Below are 18,471 nucleotides of genomic sequence, written 5' to 3' on the forward strand. Positions count from 1 at the left end.
GGCCGCTCTAGGCAGCGGGACTCTCTGCATTTAACCCCTAGGTGGACGCTGCCCAAAAACCAATCCAGGCTCACCACAGCTGTATTGCTCTCTCCAAGGCCACAGCTAGACTTAAGGTTTATCCTGGGATCATTCAGGGTTCGCCCCTGCCTGAGCACTGGATCCCCTGTGTGTCACCTAGATGAACAGGTTGGACCCCTGGACGATCCAGAGATAAACTTGAGGTCTAGCTATGGCCCGAGTCGTATATTTCAGCTTCTTCGCTCAACGCGACCGGCTTATGGTTCAGGCGGGGCTTCATGTAATTGTTCAGCTGGGTCAGCAGGGGGAGAAACATCCATCCAAGCAGAGCAAGTGAATATAATTATTATTATTATTATTTATTTATATAGCACCATCAATGTACATGGTGCTGTGCAGATTACACAGTAAATAGCAAGACCCTGCCGCATAGGCTTACAATCTAATAATCTAATAATCACTCTGGAAGGGCATTTCAGATCAAAAGATGGGTGGAAAACAAGTCAGGTGTACTCTGGGTTTTATACGAAGGCATTCAAGAGGCAGCCGGAGAGATGCTTTAGGGTGGATTCCTGCAATGAGCAGGGGGTTGGACTCGATGGCCTTGTAGGTCCCTTCCAACTCTGCTATTCTATGATTCTATGATATTGCCTTGTTTCATTGAAATCATTGTTTTATAGAAAATGGCTGAAAACTTATAGAATCATAGAATAGCAGGGTTGGAAGGGGCCTACAAGGCCATCGAGTCCAACCCCCTGCTCAATGCAGGAATCCACCCTAAAGCATCCCCGACAGATGCTTGTCCAGCTGCCTCTTGAAGGTCTCTAGTGTGGGAGAGCCCACAACCTCCCTAGGTCACTGGTTCCATTGTCATACTGCTCTAACAGTCAGGATGTTTTTTCCTGATGTCCAGCTTGGATCTGGCTTCCTGTAACCAGGGCCGGTGCCAGACTATTTTGCACCCTAGGCAAGGTGAGCTACTTTCACCACCACCCCGAAAAAAATGCCAACTTTGATTTTTAAGAACATATGTTTCCTGGAAAAAATAAGCACAAAACTTGAAATTGCTAAATTTATTTTAAAGTGCAAGAAATACGTCATGCCAATTATAGCAAACAAATTGGAAAGGAACGTCTATGGATCTAAAATGCATTATTTAATAAGAATATCACCTCCATATCATCCCCCCAACTCACACACACGCGCGCACACACAGACTCAGCATCACTCACTCCAAACAAACACACACATGAACACATGCATTCACTCAAAGACCGCATGCACCCCATTCACCCATACATTCTGTCTCTCTCTTCCAGGCACATTCTGGAAGTCTGAACATGGAGCGTCCCTGCCCAGCGTCCCTGGCTTTACTTCGGCTGGGTGGGCACGGAGCGCCATCTCGCCCGCCGAGGCCCAGCTGCATCCTCGGGCCAGGCCAGCTCACAGCCAACACGCATGAGTGCTGCGCTGTGCCTGGCGCCCCTCTTAACTTGGCACTCTAGGCGGCCACCTGAGTGGCCTCTATGGTAGCATCGGCCCTGCCTGTAACTTGAGCCCGTTGTTCCGTGTCCTGCACTCTGGGGGGATGGAGAAGAGATCCTGGCCCTCCTCTGTGTGACAACCTTTTAAGTATTTGAAGGGTGCTCTCATGTCTCCCCTCAATCTTCTCTTCTCCAGGCTAAACAGGCCCAGTTCTTTCCTTCTCTCTTCATAGGGCTTTGTTTGATATTTGTTTGATATAGGGCTTTGTTAGTTATACTATAACTGTCCTTGTGTCGAGAAGTTTCATGGGATGGATTCCTGCATTGAGCAAGGGGTTGGACTCAATGGCCTTATATAGGGTGACCATATTTTGGAAACCAAAAAGGAGGACAACATGGTCGGCCCCCAAGGGGACGTCTCCAGCACCCTACCCGAACATAGCCTTGGTCACATGTCTGATTATACAGCACACATTTAAGATAAATCTGTTCTACGTAACATCTTAATGTTAAAATCACTGAAATAAAGAACAAGTGAGAGATTCAATGTATCTGAAATTAACTTCACTCACTCCTACTTTTGTAGGTTTTGCTGTACTTTGAAGCTTTTGCTACACTCTGTGTTACATTCTCCCCTTCCCTCAGATATCTTTTCTGACTGTATCTTCACTCATTACAAGCTGCTATTGTTGTTAACAGGGTTTGATACTGGCCGGCAGGATGGCTGGCTTTTTTTAATTTCAATTTTTTAAAAAAGCTTGTGTATAATTGTCACAAGTTTCTCTTCTCTAACATTAGGGTGGGTGTTGTGGCAGTGAACACTACTTTGCCCATCCACCCTTCTCACTTATATACATTAGCTTCTCAAGGCTTGTGTGTTGGCACCACTTCACACCTCCAGACTTTGAACTCCTGTCTACTTCCTGCACAAACATGCGACTCTGAGACCCTCTTCCTAATGCCCTGCGTTTCATGCCAGCACCATGGGGCTAAGTCACATATGTCTCTGTGTTGTCTGTGCAGCCTCTGTTGTCTCTCACTCTAAGTCATTGCAGACAAACCAAAGCCTCCAGCCTCAAACAATCTCTCTCTCCCCACCCCCAAAGTCTCCCAATGGTCCAGCTAGGCTGCACACTTGTGACTTGGGATATTGCTTATTGCAGGTTATTGCTTGGTCATGTCTGGTGACTTTTACATTATTATTATTATTATTATTATTATTATTATTATTATATCCCACCTTTTGCCCAATACTTTAAGAACCTTTGCCACCAGCTTCCTCCACCTCCTCTCCTCTTGCACAACTTTGATGCACTCTTAAACACTCTGAGTGGCAAGCTAGCCTCAGGGCCAAGCTACAGGTGCATCTGGGTTGCCTTCAGCCTCTCTCTGCCTTATGCCAGCCTGTCAACATTTCCAGCCTCAAATAATCCCCCACCCCCTCTCTCTGCCAAAGTCTCCCAACGGTCCAGCCAGGCTGTTCTCTTGTACCCTGTGGCTAGGGGTAGGGCAACAGCTTATGACTTGGTTGCATCCGGTGACTCTTGTTTTTTTAAAAAACTCCACCACCAGCTGCCTCTGCCTGCACCAAAACTAGACTCTGAGACACTCTTAAAAAGGCTCTGTGTGGTACAGCAGCCTCTCAGGGCTCAGCTACAGCCATCTCTGAGTTGTGTCTTCAGTCTAACTCTGTCTCTAAGAGATATGCCAGCCAGCCAAAGCCACAAATCTTTCTATTTTTCCTCTGGTATGCACTTCAAATGTTCTGCATTGCATCCCAGCAGTGCAGTCAGAGCCTAGCTCACAAGTGTACAAAGTGAAGTGGAAGGGAAGTGGTAGCGAAGCAAAGCAATGATATACCAGGTTACAACATTTGCAGCAACAGGGCATCCGCAAAGAAGAGAGCCTCTCTCTCGACTGGCACCTTACTGTTGGTCCTGAGAGTTTTTCTCTAAAGATGACCCTTCATCGCCCATGATGTGGAAATTTGAGAAAAAGGCCTCTGGCCCATTCTGTTTTGCCCTGTGGGCTGCTTTGACTAACCTCTCCTTTCCCACATTTTGATTTGTGGATGCCTTGCCTCTGCTGAGCTCCAGTTACCCGACTGCACACCAAATCTACAACAGGAAAGGTGCCCTGCTTGCCCAGGACTTCTTACCTAAAGTCTGGAGATCCCCTTAATGCCAAGGGCTAAAACTGCTCAGTGTGTAACATCCCAAAGAGGAGGTTTGACAACCTGAGTTTGAAGGATATGGCTCCAGCAGTTTTAAAACACAATTATTTTAAAACTTTGAACTTTAAAAAAAAATCCTAAAAAAACAATGGATGAACAGATCTGATTCAAACTTGGCATGGCTGATTCTCTCCATAAGAGTGATCATGGTGCCAACTTTCAGCCCTTTATCTTTCAAAATGTCATTTTAAAATAATAATTTTAAAACCTCAAACTTTAAAAAATAATCCTAAAACTCAATGGATGGACAGATCTGTTTCAATCTTGGCATAGCTAAAGTCCTTGTTAAGAGCAATCATGGTGCCAAGTTTCATCTCTTTATCTTTAAAAATAACATTTTTTTAAAAAAAATTAAATCTTCAAATTTTTTAAAATTCCTAACAATCAATGGATGAACAGATATGTTTCAAATTTGATATGGCTAAAGCTCTACCTAAAAGCTATCATGGTGCCAACTTTCAGCTCTTTATCTTTAATAATGACAGTTTAAAAATAATAATTTTAAAACCTCAATTTTTAAAAAAATCCTAAAAAATCAATGGATGAACAGAACTGTTTTAAATTTGGCATGACTAAAGCCCTTCCTATGAGCTACCAGTGTGCCAAGTTTCATATCTTCAGCTTAAAAAATGATAGAGTTATAAGCATTTTTGTTAATTCCCATTAGGGCTGCCCTTTGGAAAAGAATCCGGATTTCCCCTCCCCTCCCGGATTTGTCATAAAAAAACCCGGACAAATCCAGTCAAATCTGGTCATATGGTCACCCTACCTTATAGGCCCCTTTCAACTCTACTATTTTATGATTCTATGATTCTAAGTGGGCGGGTGTGTCGAGATTTTGCTGAAGGGTCTTCTGTGCAGGAAGCTTTCACAGTCTAGTCCGCTTTTATTAGGATATGTGTAATATGCTAATAAATTAGTCTCCTTGTAAGCAAACCCTGAGTCTGAATACTTTGTCTCCTTGGAAACCCTGAAAGAACCTGAAGCTCACATCCGGAGCTAGACGGACTGGATCATGAACTCACAGGAGGGTTCCTCTAGCAAAACAACATTTCAGACCCAAATCCATGGAGTTCCTGAGTCCAGCAAAGATACTCCACATTGTCCTGCAGAGGTGGATTAATTGGGTGGGTCCAGAGGGTGGTAAATGCCTCACTCTGTCAGAGGGTGGTGCCTCCTGCCTTGAAAGTGGCTAAAGTGCACCCTCTCCTGAAGAGGACCTCCCTGGACCCAGAGATATGTGAGAACCACTGTCCCATTGCTAATATTTATTTATTTATTTATTTATTTATTTATTTATTTATTTATTTATTACATTTTTATACCACCCAATAGCTGAAGCTCTCTGGGCGGTTCACAAAGATATCCCCCTTTTTGCAAGGTGCTTGAGTGTGTAGTGGCCGGACAGCTTCAGACGTTCTTGGAAGAAACGGATTACTGGACCCATTTCAGTCTGGTTTCAGGCCAGGGCACGACACTGAAACAGCCTTGGTGGCTCTGACCTGTTGATCTTCTGGGATCTCTCGGCAGCTTTTGATACCATTGGAGATGGGAGTACGAGGCCCTGTGTTACAGTGGTTTTGCTCCTATTTGCAGGGCTGATTCCACAGAGTAGTATTGGGGGATACCTGTTCCACCCCATGGCTATTTAGCTATGGGGTGCACACAGGGTTCTATTCTATCTCCGATGCAATGGCATTCAAAGCTCTAAACGCCTTGAGACTTTGGTACTTGAGGGAGTGCCTCTCCCTGTATCTGCCTGCCTGAGATTTGAGATCTATTTGATGAGCCTTCCTCTGTATTCCACCAAATCAAGACATATGCTATGGTGGGATGTGGAAGAGGGCTTTCTCTGTTGTGGCACCTCGCCTGTGTAAATTCACATTTGCAGCAATTTAGACTTAGGAAAATGAACACACACACACCAAGATGCACATTTTTATTCTTTGGTCTATGGAGGAAATGCATTTTTATTTGCTGGGGGGATGGGGAGATTTGGCCTATTTTTACTTATTAAATTTTGCACAAAATCTGGGAAAAGGAGGCAAATGGTCTGCAGTTCCACTGAATACATCCAGTAGGCAAAATGCCAGGACAGGGAAGAATCTGTAGGGCAGATCCATAAAAATCTGAACTCATCTAATTCTGTTGCTGATTGCTCCATCATCCCTCCCCAGGGTTGCATCCTGACACTAGTAGCTGGCATTCATGACTGCCCAGATGGACATAGATTCCAAAACTGAAAATAATATGCTACAAATTAGATGCCATCTAATGTTTTGTTGTTAGATTCTCCTTTGTATTCAGATGAGGCTTCAGTATAATGATGTAGCACTTGGGAAGAAAGATGCAGCCCAGAAGCCCAGCACTAGAGGCCAAGATGGAGAAGACCTGTACGGCTACCATGTATTTCCCCTTGGTGCTCAGGTAAGCAGGCACAAAGGACACCCAAACACTGCAGAAGACCAGCATGCTGAAGGTGATCAGCTTGGCTTCGTTGAAGGACCCAGGCAGTTTCCTGGCTCGGAAAGCCACTGTGAAGCAGATGGCAGCCAAGAAGCCCATGTAGCTAAAGCTAGTATAAAACATAGCAACAGATCCTTCATTACATTGCATGGTGATCTGCCTAGGCTGGGAGTGCATGTCAAAATCTGGGAATGGGGAATTGGTCCCTAGCCAGATGGTGCAGATCAGAACTTGAACACTGGAACAGGAAAGTACAATGGCATTGGTCAAACTCTTCCCCAGCCACCTCCTCACGCTGTTCCCTGGCTTTGTGGCCAGGAAGGCCAGCACCACAGTGATTGTTTTGGCCAACAGAGAAGAGACAGCAACTGAGAAGATGATGGTGAAAGCTGTTTGTTGGAGGGGGCAGGTGGCTTTCCTTGGCTGGCCAATAAAGAGGAAGGAGGACAAAAAGGAAAGTAGGAGGGAGATGAGGAGAATGTAGGAGAGGTCCCGGTTGTTGGCTTTGACTATGGGAGTTTCTAAGAATTTCATGAAGATTCCTAAGACGAAACCTGTGATGAAGGACAAGAATAAGGCAGAGGAAGCCAGGATGATCCCCAGATTGTCTCCATAGGACAGGAAGGTTATATTCTTTGGAATGCATTGATCTCGGTCCACATTTGGATGCTGATCTTCTGGACACATGGTGCAAAGCTCTGCGTCTGAAAAGAAAAAGAGTGTCTTCAGTATCGTTAATATCTTCCATTGATATATTATTATGAATGTTTATTTATTTATTTATTGCATTTTTATACCGCCCAATAGCCGAAGCTCCCTGGGCGGTTCGCAAAAATTAAAATTGTTGAGCTACCAAGGAGGGAGAAGAGGCCAGGAACTGTTCATGCTTAGTAGGGATAGGAAGGAACAGACATTCAGTGGCAGAGGTCATAGAATGGAGTTTGGGTAGAAGGTCTGATGTGGTCTCATCTTCTTCGGCAGTTGGAGAGACACTGTTCACCAGAGAGATTGTACTGGGCTAGAAAGAATTGTGGGTAGAAATGGCATTGATAGCAGGAATGGACAACTTATTGCCCTCCAGATGTTGTTGGAATGCAAGTCCCTGTCATGGCTAACCCTACTGCCCCTGTTTTGGGAGAAGATGTTTCAGGTAATCAATCAGAATCAGATTCAGAACTAGAAGATGCAGTGACAGACACCAGCCAGCCTGTACCAGTGGGGGAGGAAGCTCACAGGTGATTCCCCAGCTGGGAGTCAGTCCTCTCCAGAGCTTATCTCCTCAAGGCCAAATCCTACACACTCGGTGGGAAGTGAGGTTTCTTCAGGAGGTGAGCGTCCCTACAAGCTAGCTGATGCTAGGGTCTGCCGGAAGCTGAAACGCACGGCGCGGAAGGAAGGCATGAGAAAGTTGGTGAGATTACGCCAGAACCTGCCTCCGCACCAGGCGCTCTAAAGTTATGGGTGTTTGAGAAGTGGCTTCCTATTTTTCTTGAAGACACAATTCTCTTGCTTAGTTTGCATAGTTTTTCCTAGGGGGATGTTTCCAAGAGGTTAGACTCTATTCAGGTAGAAGAGACGTTTGTTGCTTAATAAAAGCTTTGTGGATTCTTTAGCAAGCCTCGTCATTTGCCTCGCATCAAAAGCAGGTGTATTCTGAGAAACACAACAGTCCCATCATGACTCACCTTTGGATATTCTGGTTTGAATTGAGTGACGTTGCAGACCAACAACATTTGTTGGGCCAAGACTTGCACACTGCTGATGTATGAATATTGGTGATGAGAGGGATGAGTTAATTTTGCTCCACAGGAAGCCTGATGTGGAATATGGGATCTGGAGTGCCTTCTCTAGTTCTTTTCTTCAGAAACCACCACCTCACTGTTGGTATCACCGATTGACAAATATGGAGTCTTTCTCTCTCTCTCTCACACACACACACCCCTGAGATTCTTATAGGAATAGCAGTGTTTGAGATCAGGGGGTCTTTGGCTTTCCATTGATAAGAACAAAGTCGTATTTTTCCAATTCAGACTATCCAATGAGACAATACAGCACCTGACTGCACTAGAGACCCTGGGTGAGAAGTAGGTAAATAATAATAATAATAATAATAATAATAATAATAATAATAATAATAGGTTTCTTACTGTGTCTAGGAAGCAATCTCATTTTAGTTGGTGGTGGTGGGGACTAAAAGGCTAAAATTCCAGGGTCTCGGGTATTAAATACTCACTCACACCCACCTCAAATAGCCTCAGTTTAGCCCAAGTCTCAAAGTTGCAGGTAAGCTTGAGAATTCAAGACAGAATGTTTGCCTTCACCCAGAATTTAAAACACTACTCAAACTTTAAAATTAAATGTATTTTAGTAAAGAAAAGACATAGGCCACAGCTAGACCTAAGGTTTATCCTGGGGTCATCCAAGGTTCGCCCCTGCCTGAGCACTGGATCCCCTGTGTGTCACCTAGATGAACAGGTTTGACCCCTGGACGATCCAGGGATAAACCTTAGGTCTAGCTATGGTCAAAGTTTAACCCAGTCACAAACCTTTCACCCAAGCAAAGCAAAATGACCCACTCACAAACCTTCTGGCTGTATACTCACAAATTCTGCACCACTCATACTGACTATGCAAAGGGATCTTTCTCTGCAAAGGGACTTCTATCTCTCTCACACAAAACCAAGAAATCACTGAGTCCTAAATGCAAGGCTCAGACCAACATTTTGGATCTCATGCCTGAGGTAGGGTGACCAACTGTCCGGTTTTTCCCGGACAGGTCCGGAAAATGGGGTGCCAAACCAGGGTCCGGGGGGAAATTTAATATTTTATTACATGTCTGGAAAAGTTGTGTCATCCAAGCCCCTCCCATGTGGCCATCCAGGCCTTCTTTTAGCTGATGGCATAGTGACAACAGCCCAGATGGCCACACGGGAGGGGCTTGGAGGCCATTTTTCCACACTTCCAGCCTCTCCTACACAGCGATCCAAGACTTTCCTTGGCCAGTGACATTGTGCCAGCCAAGAAAAAGCCTGGATCAGTGTGTGGGAAGGGCTTGGAGGCTGCATTTCCGTGTGTCTTCCCCCTCCCCCCACAGTGTATAAGCTTTTTTACTTTTCTTGGAGGTCCATTTCCCTGACTTTTGTTCTGTCTTCTGTAATTCTGCAATGCTCCTAACTTCTTGTCTTGTCACGCTAACAGACTTAATGTCCCATTTTTCACCTTGTAAAGGAAAACCTCTTAATGCTTCTTATTGTTTTCCCCATTTTTGGAACCTTGAAGTCAAACTGAAGGAATTGCAGTGAAATGAAATTTTACACCAGTGATTTCAGCTAGGACACAATTAAAATGGCTCAGTATAACAGCTTATGTGTTTTTCTTTGGTAGCCGCTACATTTTGTCCTTGACAAATTACTGCATTTACTGCCACAGGTACATATGTAACGTTACTACTAAATCACCGGTTGGCAAATAACATACAGAATAATAATGCCATGGGACCAGGTGTCCTAGCTGAATCATTGGTGTGAATTCTACGCATCCTTGTTCAATGTTAAATCCTGAGGTTTAGAAGGACTTACTGCTCCTTCCCACCAAACTCTTTCTAATCTTGATTCATATTTTCCTTTCTTGAAAGGCTGTCAAATAGAGGAGGGCCAGGATCTCTTCTCGATCCTCCCAGAGCGCAGGACACAGAATAATGGGCTCAAGTTCAAGGAAGCCAGATTCCGGCTGGATATCAGGAAAATCTTTCTGACTGTTAGAGCAGTACAACAACAGAACTAGGGAGGTTGTGGGCTCTCCCACCCTAGAGCCCTTCAAGAGGCAGCTGGACAACCATCTGTTAAGGATGCTTTAAAGTGGATTCCTACATTGAGAAGGCTGTTGGACTCAATGGCCTTATAGGCCCCTTCCAACTCTATGATTCTATGATTCTATGAAAGCCTATCCCTCTGCTAGCAAGTGTTGGCATTTGTAGTTTCACTTTGAAAGTAAAATGCTGCCAAGACTCCAGTGTTTTCAGAGAAATTCACAAAGCTCCAAAAAACTAGGAAATTCAAAGTGAAGGTTGACACCCTAACTGATGTGGCCAGTGATCAGTGATGACGTTGTGCAATGTCACAAATGGTGTTTGCTTACAACTTACCCTCCATGCATGCATACTTTCCATTGGTCTTTCAGGCCCAAATCTTGATGGGGAGCATGGGGTGTATGGCATGAGCAAAGACGTTCCTCATTGTTCTGGTCCTGTATTGCCTTATGAAGTATCTGGAACTTACTTCAGGAATCTTCACAAGAATTGAGTTATGTCAGTTCATTGATTACAGCAATAAGTGTCAGGATGGCTTGGACCGTGAGAGGAAGCCTTCTTCTAGCAGTAAGGAGCTATGCTTCATAAGGCAATACAGGACCAGGACAATGTGGGAGCATCTTTGTTGAATATAGATGTGGGTGTATAGAACCACAATCACACACGAACACCTTGCCATCCACTCCCTACCGTCCTGCATTGAGCTGGTGGTTGGACTCGATGGGCTTCTAGGCCCCTTCCAACTCTACTATTCTATGATTCTATGATTTATTTTAACTCAAAGTTTAGAGATGTCTAGAGAAAAGAGAGAACTCTTTCCACTGGAGTCACTTACCTTCCTGGTTGGAAATGGTCCCTTCTGTGCAGGGAGCACAGTCATAGCAGCAACTGGGCTGTCCTTCCCGAATCACCTTGACGTAGCCAGGTCTGCAGCTTCTACTACATCTGGAATGAGGCACCGTCTAAGCACAAAAAGAGAGGACCAAGAGTTCATTGACACTAGTAAGAGTTTCCCAACCATGTAAAATAGTGTATCAGGAAGGGAAGAGAGGATTGTGGAACAGGAGGAAATAATTAACTCTTTCCCGTTGCACCACAGTCCCAAGCCTGATCACACTTCATTTTATGTGTAGAAGTTAACACAGGAACCTTGATTTGTTATCACCTTATTTTTTTATTAGAGCCTCGTGTGGCGCAGAGCGATAAAGCAGCAGTTTCTGCAGCTGAAACTCTCCCCACGGCCTGAGTTCGATCCCAGTGGAAGCTGGTTTCAGGCAGCCGACTCAGGTCGACTCAGGCCGTTGTTAGACCAGGGGTTAGTGCGGTGTGAGGCCTGTGCTTGTCCCTTTGTGTCCAGATGATGCACAGGGGATCCTGGCCTCAGCCAGGAGTTGAGCCGTCCTGGCACTGCACTAACAGGAACCGCTTGTAGCGCAGTTCTTCCCTTGGTCCTGGCCTCAGGTCAGGCTGAGGCTGGGACCGTGGGTGTGTGGACCAGTCCACCGCTTTTCCCGGCTACCACACTTAGCACGAGTAGCTGGGAAAAGCAGCAGATGGGCCGCAGCACTCCCACTGCCGCTGAGTCCCCAGCATCCATTTCCTGCCCCCCTTGTCCCCAGCCTGTGATAGCCTCTGCTGCCAAGTCCCTGGCTGGGGGACATGGCACTGCCGGCCATCACAGGCTGGGGACTCGGTGGCAGAAGCCATCACAGTCCGGGGACATTGGGGTGGGAAACAGAGGCCGGGGACATGAGGGGGGGAATTGTGGGAGGGGGACTGGACATCGCAGGGGCAGGGGGCGGGGGGGGGAGGAGAATGGGCCATGGAGGAAAGAAGGAGACCTTTAAAAAACAACAACACCTACCTACCTGTCCTGGTTCCTGCACTGCTGCTGCCTCTTTAAAAAAAAAATGGTGGCCACGCCGGCTCTCCTCCAGAGCTCGTCGCGGCTCCCATCTGAATAAGGGCAAGATCTCACGTTATTCCTAATGCGAGATCTCCCCTCCTCTCCTCCAGATTATCAGGTAGGTCTAGCAAGGCCCTCAGCCTTCCATCCTCCCAAGGTTGGTAAAATGAGTACCCAGTTAGCTGGGGGAAAGGTAATAAAGGCCAGGGAAGGCAACGGCAAACCACCCCGCTATAAGGCCTGCCAAGAAAATGTCAATGAAAGCTGGCATCCCTCCAAGAGTCAGTAATGACTCAGTGCTTGCACGAGAGGTTCCTTTCCTTTCCTTATTATTATTCTTCCTGATGCATTAGTGAATATGAAAGAGCCTCTGCTCTCATTGTAAACCAATGGTTCCATGTTTTTAATTCACAAATTACATAATTACAACCAACGAATTTTGAGAATGTAAAAGACGTTGAAGAGAATACAATGATAAAAGTGGATTTACCCACCTTGTTAAACCAGCCGGGCCATAAAATGTCATCCTGGTCAATGGAGAATGTGATGTCTGAGGACCCCTGTCTCTCTAGACTCCCAACTGTCTCTATAAGAGAAGAACTATTGGGAAGGTTTGTCAAGTACAAGATGTCAAAGTCAGCTGCAAGGCCTCCATTCTCATCCAAATACACTCCGTCCATAGAGTTATTGTAAAACTGGAAGTTTCCCAGGAAAGGGTGAAGCTAGAATGGCAGAGGAAACACCAGCATTTAGAAGTTGATGATTTCCACCCTGTCCAAGGACTCATGGCTGATGGAGATGTCTTCTAGACATACTGGAGTCATGCATGGTTTTCACCTTTCATTTTCGTATTTCAGTATTAAGCTGAAATATCAGCAAGATATTTCAGCTTAATACAGCAACCCCTTTTCTGAAACACCATTTTTGCATCCTACAGATGATGTCAGGTGCAGAGGATGGTTGTATCATGAGGCAGAGGCATTTTTTAAGCAATAGATTCTGATCAAGAATATGAAAGGGCCAGCAATGTATACATAGAATCATAGAATCATAGAATAGCAGAGTTGGAAGGGACCTACAAGGCCATCAAGTCCAACCCCCTGCTCAATGCAGGAATCCACCCTCAAGCATCCCCAACAGATGCTTGTCCAGCTGCCTCTTGAAGGCCTCTAGTGTCTCCCACACTAGAGGCCTTCAAGAGGCAGCTGGACAACCATCTGTCAGGGATGCTTTAGGGTGGATTCCCAGCCCACAACCTCACCAGGCAACTGATTCCATTGTCCTACTGCTCTAACGGTCAGGACGTTTTTCCTGATGTCCAGCTGGAATCTGGCTTCCTTTAACTTGAGCGCATTATTCCATGTCCTGCACTCTGGGAGGATTAACTCTGTCCTCCTCAGGTATAATCCCCACTAGAAATTCACTGGCACCGTTATTATTATTATTTTATTAACAATTTCACATTCTGCAATAGTTATGAAGGTGGTGCCGACGTGAGAGTTTTGGATTCTGGGACCATGGGCCTCGCTACTTGGAAGATGGACTGCGGGCAAAGGATGGGTTGCACCTCACAAGGGCTGGAAAGAATGTGTTCGGCCACAGCGTGAAGAACTTGATCAGGAGGGCTTTAAACTGAATCCTGTGTGTGTGTGTGTGTGGGGGGAGAGATGTAAACTTGGGAGGGGAAAATGGATGAAATCTCATGCACCATAACACAGAGAACTGCTCTAATAGCACCTAAAAATACTGTCCACAACAATGTAGGAACAAAGCCAGACTCTAAAGCCCATGGTCTTGGATGTCTATATACTAATGCCCAGAGTATGGGAAACAAACAGAACAAACTTGAATACATGAATACATAAATACTTAATACATGAAGGCAAATACATGTCACACAGAGGAGGGCCTGGATCTCTTCTCGATTCTCCCAGAGTGCAGGACACGGAATAACGGGCTCAAGTTAAAGGAAGCCAGATTCCGGCTGGACATCAGGAAAAACTTCCTGACTGTTAGAGCAGTGCGACAGTGGAATCAGCTACCTAGGGAGGTTGTGGGCTCTCCCACACTAGAGGCATTCAAGAGGCAGCTGGACAACCCTCTGTCAGGGATGCTTTAGGGTGGATTCCTGCATTGAGCAGGGGGTTGGACTCGATGGCCTTGTAGGCCCCTTCCAACTCTGCTATTCTATGATTCTATGATTCTATGAAATACAACTTGATAGGTATAACTGAAATTTGGTGGGAGGAATCCTGTGAGTGGAATACAACAACTGAGGGAGATAACTTGTTCAAAAAGAACAGAAGAAATAAAAAGGGAGTTGCACTATATGTTAAAAATACCTATCCCTGCAGAGAAATACATGTGGATGAAACTGGGAGCCCCATCGAGAGCATCTGGATTAAAATTAATGGGGCAAGGAATAAATTGTTTTTATGCTCTTCATGGTTTTAATTTTTGTGAACTGCCAAGAGAGCTTCGGCTATTGGGCGGTATAAAAATGTAATACTGTATTTCTACGATTGTAAGATGCCATCGATTGTAAGACGCACACTAATTTCAGTACCACCAACAGAAAAGAAGCGTTGATTCTAAGGATAATAATCGCACCCGCGATTCTAAGACGCACCTCATTTTTTTGTTTGTTTATTCGTTCAGTCGTTTCTGACTCTTCGTGACTTCATGGACATCTTAGAATCGAAGAAATACAGTAAATAAATAAATAAATAAATAAATGGAGTATGATAGTCAGAGTCTACTACCGACCACCCAATCCAGGCAAAGATGAGAATGAAACTGTTGAAAAGCAAATTGCCCGTGTTTCAAGGAAGTGTGATGTTGTAGTAATGGGGGACTTCAATTACCCCGATATCTGTTGGGAGACAAATACTGCCAAAAACGGTCCTTCCAAGAAATTCCTGACACGTGTGGCTATCCTTGATGATACTGACCAATAGGGATGACTTAGTGGATAAAGTGGCAGTTACAGGAACTCTGGGGGAAAGTGACCACGTCATACTTGAATTCTTGCTTTTAAAGGAAGCAAAAGTACATGGCTATATGTACTCTGGATTTTAGGAATTTTTTAGTAAATTTACCTTCTCTCACCACTGCTCACCACTGCTTCCAAAAGCTTCTCAGAGTCTGATTGAAATTTGCAATAGAATCTCATTTGATGAAAGAAGAAATACCTGCCAGGGCTCAACCTTTCCTTCTTCCAGTCTTCTTCCAAGAATCAGCATCTTCTGCTTGGATTTGGATGAGTAGGCAGTATTTAAGGCCTGTGCTATGGCTTGGACACTGTTGTAAATGTTGTAGGTGTCTTGGAACACAGTTTTCTCAAGGAGATCCTGAGGCACACCTTCCAGGTTCTCTTTCACTCTGCATTGATTCTGGCCTTTCACAGATAATGCGTGTTTTAAATATCGACAAGGAAGTCCATGTGCCGTCACTGGACGAAAAGCAAGAAAATATGAAGCTGGCATACTATGACGTTGTGGGTTCTTTTTTGAACGGATTAAAAAAGATAAATAACCATTGATGGGCTGGTTGATAAGATGGTACCTTAAAGCCTCTGTCAAGCTGGAGTATGGTAAAGCTATTGTGACCCAAATTTTCCCAGAAATCGGTTTCCAGACTTTGTTAAATATATATTTCAGCATCAAAACATCCTCTGCAAACTGAATTGCCCCATAGTAAAGAAATACATTGACTCTTTGAATGGAAACCAAGGACTTCCATACTGGCATATCATAGTCATTAGCTCTAATTGCAGTCTGATGTAAAATGGTTTTTGAGAAGGTCACACAAATACCATTCCTGATGAGCACAGGTGTGATGGTCTTTATGAACCTTTCTCCATTGTCATTGTCTGGAGCGAAGAGGCCGACCCACGTCCATTTGAAATGCAGGAGGAGTTGGACAATCCCCAGGAAGGGGGGTTCTTCTCCTGGGACCATCCGATAGACAAGAGGGAACGTGGTTTTGTCAAGAACATGATTAATAGGGGCATAACTGACCTAGTAAGAAAAGGAAGATTTGTTTTGTGTTCAGGACAAAAGAGATATATTATTGATTAAATGAAAATTGTTTAGAATTATCCCATTGGCTGTCCAAGTGCCTACTCCGAGGGAAGCTCGGAGGATGGCAACAAGGGAGAGGGCCTTTCCAGTGGTGGCCCCCCAATTATGGAATGATCTCCCTGATGAGGCTCGTCTGGCACCAACATTGTTATCTTTTTCAGTGCTAGGTCAAGACCTTTCTCTTCTCGCAGTCATTTAACAGCATTTAACAACAAATGCTGAGTTTGTATTTTAATGGACCCCAGAACTGTTGTTGTCTAAAATGGATACTGTTTTTATATTTTTGATGGTTTTAAATTTTGTATACTTTTTAATGTTCACTGTTTTTAACTTTTGTAAACTGCTCAGAGAGCTTTGCCTATGGTGTGGTATATAAATGTAATAAATAAATAAATAAATAAATAAATATTGTAATGACAGGTTGATTGCAGATGGTGTGCTTTATACAACAGCAGCTCTGCACTCCAAGAACGATCTTATTTCCCCAACAAAAGTCCAGTCAGCTGAGACCAGTAACAGGAGTAGAGTAAAAAGTTGTCCTCCTCATCAGTAGTGACTTCTGAGTAGAACAGAGGGCAGAAGTAAGACACCCTACTCAGTAAAACTAATGGGCATGCCCCAAACCCAGCACATCTAGCTTATCAGAAGCAGCTGGGGGTAAGACCATTTAATCCAGTGTCTAAAAATGCACAAATGGCTACAAAAAATTCACTTCTTTGCACAGGAGTGAAGAGTAACTGTCCACGTGTATGGGAAAAATTATAGGATATACTCAGACAACCTCTTACTGCTGAAATTCCATGAACCCAGACCCCAAACCCTCAGAGGATTCTTCAGACCCCATTTCTTCAGATGAAGACGCTCCAGAATTAATGGGACAGGGAAAGGACTCAGTCACAAAATGAGCCCAGTGAAGGATTCAAGGACTGCATCCAAATGAGGTTGTAATGTGACCCTTGGACTCTGATGACTTTGCTCAGGAAGACACTAGCATGCCAGAACCACTCCCACATTATTACTGCCTGTGTTAAAACAGACAAGGCTCTTTGAAAAACAAAGTCTTGGTCATTATGGAAGCAGGACCAACCAGCCTAAAGAACCAGCTTGTAGGCCCCTTCCAACTCTGCTATTCTATGATTCTATAATTCTATGAAAGCCAAACTCCTACTTAAGGCTCAGCCATTTTCTGCTGCTTGTTGGAGCTCCATAAAGACTATCAGTCTTGCTTCCATCCACTGTTGGAACTTTCCATGGGGATTGTCTATTCCAATGCTGCTTCCCTGTGAAACCCAACCTGCCTGGATCCCTCCTAAAGAGTTGACATTTACTAGAAACCTGCATACTAGGCTGAAATAACTCATGAAGCTCTTTCCTCAAGTGAGGGTCATGAAGTGCTTTCCTCAATGGGTGGGGGGGGTCATGAATTTGTATTCTCAATTGAGGTCAAGCAACTTTCCAACATTACCCACGGCCTCAAATTCTACAGAAGGAGAGAAATCTGAGCTCTGCCCTTGATGTGCTCTTTTTCACAGTAAAGTACAATAACTTGTTTGGACCTGTGCTTTATACATATGTAGTATCCCTCCCTTAGATCCCACATTACCTAAGTCACCACATCTGCCTTACAAGTCCATGCAGATGCTGCATCTCTATCTCCCTGGGGTAGAATTTCATCCTTTACCTCATTCCCTATCATGGTGTTCTTTGCCACTAAGCTCACTTGTGAATTTGCTATTGTAACTCAGATGATTCTCCCTCCCTTCCAAAAAGGAATCAATACAACTGTGTTTCATTGAGTGGCCTGAAGACTCCCTTTGTGGAAACATTCTTCTCACACCACAACCACCACCACTTCTCTGGGGGAATCACATAACATGCCTTGCAAACCAGTGGAATATGAAATTGGTGACCATTGCTGGAATGGAACTCCTTCCTTCACAACACAACCGGTGTCATTTTCTCTGGCCCATCAGTAGTTCTTTGCAGGGGTGCCTGTGTTTGTGCATTCTTACCTGGGGGATTTTGTAGAGGCCCAACATAGTTGAAATGTGGATGGAGGTATCTAAATCAGCCCCTTCAATAAAAATCAGCACCTTGTTGTGTCGTCCACACATGTAGTTTGGAACATTTGCCAGCCCAGGAGAGAGCAGATCTACCATGGCATCGTAAGTCATTCTGGCATCAAAATAGTTGTCGTTGATGTCGTAGCCCAGGGTGATGTTGGGTAGCAGGCTGGGATTCCGGTTGATCTCCTCAATGGTGATCAGGAAGGACAGGAGGTTCCAGTATGAACTGAACCATCCTCTCCTGTCAAAAGATGTGCATCAGAGTGTCATTCCCCATGCAATCGAAGATGTCAAATTCTCAAGGACTTTCTAGGCAATATAAGATTTATGAGTCAGCGCAGGAAAAATACATGATCCTCACATAACAGCTTTTGTGTGTCTATTGCGTTGTGAATTTTTGTGAAC

This window comes from Elgaria multicarinata, chromosome 3 (assembly GCF_023053635.1).
Source record: "Elgaria multicarinata webbii isolate HBS135686 ecotype San Diego chromosome 3, rElgMul1.1.pri, whole genome shotgun sequence".
Lineage (NCBI taxonomy): Eukaryota > Metazoa > Chordata > Lepidosauria > Squamata > Anguidae > Elgaria > Elgaria multicarinata.